General features: G+C 30.4%; 1 non-coding gene across 1 annotated transcript; it reads right to left on the bottom strand.

Moving 5' to 3' along the window:
• Positions 1-1,153: 1,153 nt before the first annotated feature.
• Trnaa-ugc (transfer RNA alanine (anticodon UGC)) lies at positions 1,154-1,226 on the bottom strand. The gene has a single exon. It is a non-coding gene; the product is annotated as a tRNA-Ala (tRNA).
• Between the last annotated feature and the right edge of the window lie 3,846 nt (positions 1,227-5,072).

Below are 5,072 nucleotides of genomic sequence, written 5' to 3' on the forward strand. Positions count from 1 at the left end.
TAACCATAGTTGATGGAACTAAGGAACAGAGCCTTTCCCCCACAGTGAAAGTAATGATTTGTTTAATGTACTTTTCCTTTGGTTGGTCGAATGAATTTGAGGAATGAATGGTAAAGTGTATAATGCATTCTTTATAAAATAGTGTTCCTGACACTAAAAAGGAACAGAATAAATAACACAAGTGTTTCATAAATACATTAAGGCCCAGGAAATAATTTGCAGTATTATCTTTTTGATTAATTAATAGGACACATACATTTCTCAAAACACATCTAAACTCAGCTGCAATTTTTCAGCAACTAAAATGACTTAAAAACTGTTAATATGTGGATAAATTATCATGCTTAAATAATGAATAAATGCACTTACATTTAATTCAGCTGTTGACACGCGAGTACTTGCCAGTCTATTGTTTCCTTATCATATAATTGTTTAGTCTTTGTTTTCCATGTTTATTTGATGATTTTTTTTGTAGTGATTTCCTTTGCATTTTTCTTTATCATTTGTATTTATTTTAGGTATACTTTGAAGTTTTCTTGAGGTTCATTTAAAATATCTTGTGGTTATAATCTACTTCAAATCAATAACAAATTAATTGCCTAGAAAAACATTGTTCTTTCATTACCACTACACAGTCTGTGTTCTTATATTCAGAGGTTGCTTCTTGCTTTTTAAAATTAACATTGTGCATTTGTTTAAAAAAATGTTACCTTTTAACATTTATGTTGAGGTTAGAAGTAATTTATACAGGGCTTTTACAGTGTTGCTCTATTCTGCCTGTATGTGTATATTAACCTTTTCCTATGTGATTAATGCTTCTGTGCTGCTCTTCAGTGTCCTTCTAGTTTGAAGAACTCCTTCAAGCATTTCTGGAAAGCCAGGTCTGGTAGTGATGAACTCTACCTGTTTTTGCTTTTTCCATCATTTTAAAAGAATAATTTTATTGGATATGCTATATTTTTTGTTGTTGTTGCTGTTGGCAGTTTTTCTTTTTCAGCTCTTTGAATATATCATCCCACTGTCCTGGTTGGCAAAGTTTGCACTGAAACATTTGTTCATACTTTTGTGGAGTTTCCTTTATATGTGATGAGTCACATTTTGTACTTTGTCTATGGATTAATTCAAATAGTTCAACCTTTTTTTTCCCCCCCTTTGGTGGTACTGGGGATTGAACCCAGGGCCTTGTGCATGCAAGGCAAGCACTCTACCAACTAAGCCATATTCCCAACCCTTGAAAACACTTTTAATGTGAAGACCAATATTAAGTGTTTTGCTAAGATTAAATTTTCCCTTCTGTATCAGACCTAATCAGAACAATATCAGTTTGTGTTTTTGACAACTATTTTTCAAACATAAAAGTTATATTGCATAACTTCACAAAATGTATGTATAGCTCAAAATCATGCCACATTTTAATTTATGCCTATTTACTTGCATCTTCATGTTGTATATATATAGCTACAGATAATACACTTTTACTATTTTTTGTAGGTATGTTAAATTCTGTTTCTCACATGAAGGGGACACAATTTTAAATTATTTTTTTCTGAGATACATTGGAATATAGTAAAACGTTATTATGCTCCCTTTGTAGTTGTAACAAAGCGTAAGATATCTTATGCTTTGTTAATCTCTCTGCAAACTCCACTAATAGACTCATATTACAGGAAGAGAATTTTCATAATCTTTCCTATTATGTTTTTATCTTATTGTATTTTTGTACTTAATAATACTTCAAATAAAAATACAGGTTTCCTGAGAGTGGCTAATGTATATGCCTATTCATATTGATATCTCTAGCAAGGAAATAATCATTCTTTAAATATTTTTTGGATAAATTATTCAAATTAGAGTGGTGCATGTGGATTCCTTATCTCCTTTCTGATATTATTAGAACTTTTTTCCAGTTTTACTAATTCACTTAGGTTTGTCATGGCTCAATTATTTATTTATTTGTTTACTTACTTACTTTCTACTTCCTCCCCTTTTGAACCAAAACATTTTCATTCTTTTTTGGCTCTACTTATAAAGTGTGTTAATTCATATAATTTTTAAAACAGCCTTTGAAGAAGGTTATATTATCATACCTATTTTTCATGTCAATGGAAGCATAAATAACATTCTCAAGATCACAGATCTAATGAATGTTAGACTTACCATCTGAAATTTGTCAACTAGTCCACAGAATTTATGTTCTTTGTGATTATGTTATTTTTGCTCACACTGAATTTTTAAACTAAAATCTAATTGAAATTTTGATATTTTCTTTAATCTTAATGTAATTCAGAAAAATGTTTTGTCTCATTTTACTAAGAGGCATTATATTATTTGAGTGGGGCAGGCAAAGAAACAGATTAATGAAGTACAAAACTTACCTTTTTTGTATATAGTTAGTTAACTTTTAATAAGTGTATACAATTGTAAGTGCATGACTGAAATCTAATTTTAGAACACACTTTTCTTATGTGAACAATGACCTTCATGCTCAATTTCAGTTTATCCTGCTCTTACACTTGGTATAAAGCAATTACCGAACTATATTTTGTCTGTGAAGTTTTGCCTGTTCAATAAATTAAATATACTTATAAGTATATTTCACTAAGTCTTTTTGATTTGATTTCTTTCACTTAGCATATTTTGGAAATATGTATATGTTATTATATCATGAAATTTCTCATAAAAAAAGAGAACAAAATGAAATTGTGGATTTGAGAAGCACAATAATGGAAATTTTAAGAAATCACTATAGACATCAATGGTAGAATTGAACTGACAAAATAAAGAATAAATGATCATAAAGATAAATCAGAGCACAGAGCAAAAATAATAAAAATAATAAAAAATAATGAAGCCTCAGAGAAATGTGGGATACCATTAAGCACAGCATCATGCATGTAATGGGTATAATGGAAGAGAGCAAAAGGAGAAAACCGAGTATTTTAAAAATACTGGCTGAGAGCTAGGTATAGACAGGGTCTCACTAAATTTCTGATGCTGGCTTTGAACTTGCAATCCTCCTAATTCATACTCCTGAGTTGCTGGAACTACAGGAAGGTGCCACAACTTGTACTTTAAATAGTCAAAATGCATATGTAGATTATATCCCAATGAAACTGTTTTTATTTATTTATTTGTTTGTTTATTTATTTATTTATTTATTTATTTAGTATTGGAGATTTAACCCAGGGCTGCTTAACCCCAGAGCCACATCCCCAGCTCTTTTTTCTTTTTATTTAGAGACATGGTCTCACTAAGTTGCTTAGGGCCTCACCAAGTTGATGAGGCTGGCTTTGAACTTGCAATTCTCCTGCCTCAGCCTCTGGAGCCGCTGGGATTACAAGTGTTCATCACCTCACCTGGCTTGATTTTAGATTTTAAAAAAGCAATACTTGTTTACATTTTTTAGATTGTGCAGGAATCTACATTGCTGTTGTCCATTTACCAGTGGAAGAACATTTTCTTTGTTTCCATTTTTAGATTATCATGAATAATGTGTCTGTGCAAATTTGCTCTAGTTTCTGTGTGAAGATGTATTTTCATTTTTATGACTTAAAAGTCAGATTTTTGAGCATCTAGTAGGTGTATGTTTTACACTCTAAGAGATTTTCTTAATGAGCCTGTATTCAACAACAGCATATGAGGCTTCTAGATTTTGCCATGCACTGGCATACCAACCCCAGGCATAATCAGTATTTTTTTTTTTATCATGTTAGTCACCCTCAGATATGCTAAGTGGCAGGTAGTATGTCCTTGTGGTTTCAATTTACATTTTCCTAGTGACTAGTAAACACTGAACAACTTTTTGTGCATTTACTAAGCATTTGTAGAACCTTTTTATTCAAATATTCTCCCATTTTAAAATCGTGCAAATTTTCTTATTGAGATTTTTAGTGTTCTTTATATGCGACTTTTGTCAGATATAATTTGTAATCTTTTCCCAGTATGTGAATGGTCTTTTTTGCTTTCTTAATGCTATCATTATAGAACAACATTCCTAAATTTTAAAACGCACCAGGAATTTGGATGTATGGAGGTTAATACATGGACTAAAATTAATATGAAAATTGAAGGCATACATTTTTTAAAATAATGAAATATTTAGTTGGATGTTTTGATTCAATGTAAGTATAATTATAAGATGCTGGCAACAAAATTCCTGAATCTACTGTTAGTATTCATGACAGCTTAAAAATGGAGATTTTTCTCTATAGCTACTTTGTTGACAATTCTTCATCTGCTAAGGAGATGTACAAAGCATAGAGAGAACAGGAAGTTCTGAAAATTATGAATACTTTATCAACCCTGATTCTAGGGATACATCTCTATCATGTTGAATGACTGAAAAGAAAAGAATAGCAGAAAATATCTCAATTTAAAATACTGAAATTTTAACATCCTAGTTATTAACATCGATCTCAATCCATCATGTTTATTGAATGAATAGTAGAAGTTTGAAAAGATGTATAAGTAGATGAATTGGTGATGGCCACTGAATAGAACACAAAACCTTCAGTGCTCAATGCATCTATTGAACCACTTGAAAGAGAAAGACTTGGAAATAATTCAGGTATATAATTGAGCCTTATTTTTCATATTTTCTAAAACTATTCACTGAGTTTTTCTCTTTAAATGTCTTCTCTATTCATGATCTTGTATTTGATTAGTTCTGGCATTACTGAGTTGCAATTGCTTTTCAAGAGTCACAAAGAGCTATTAGAAGACTGAGAAAGCAAGTGAGGGAAAGGCCCTTCCAGAAAGGTGAATAAGGGTCTAATTGGTACAATTATCCTCCGCAAGTCAGATTTCATCTGCAAATTGATATCAAAATAATGTTACATCCTCTAACTGTACAAAGAGCCACAGTTTAAATATATATATATATATATATATATATATATATATATATATATATATATACACACACACACATATATATTTTATAATATTGATTTTTATAAGGCAATGCTGTGAAATATAGACACTAACTATATACTAACATTTAATTATTTGAATAAGAATATACTATTGTGCTGAGAACTCATAAAATTGTATCAACATTGATTCTTTAAAAA

Source organism: Marmota flaviventris, chromosome 5 (assembly GCF_047511675.1).
Source record: "Marmota flaviventris isolate mMarFla1 chromosome 5, mMarFla1.hap1, whole genome shotgun sequence".
Taxonomy (NCBI): Eukaryota; Metazoa; Chordata; class Mammalia; order Rodentia; family Sciuridae; genus Marmota; species Marmota flaviventris.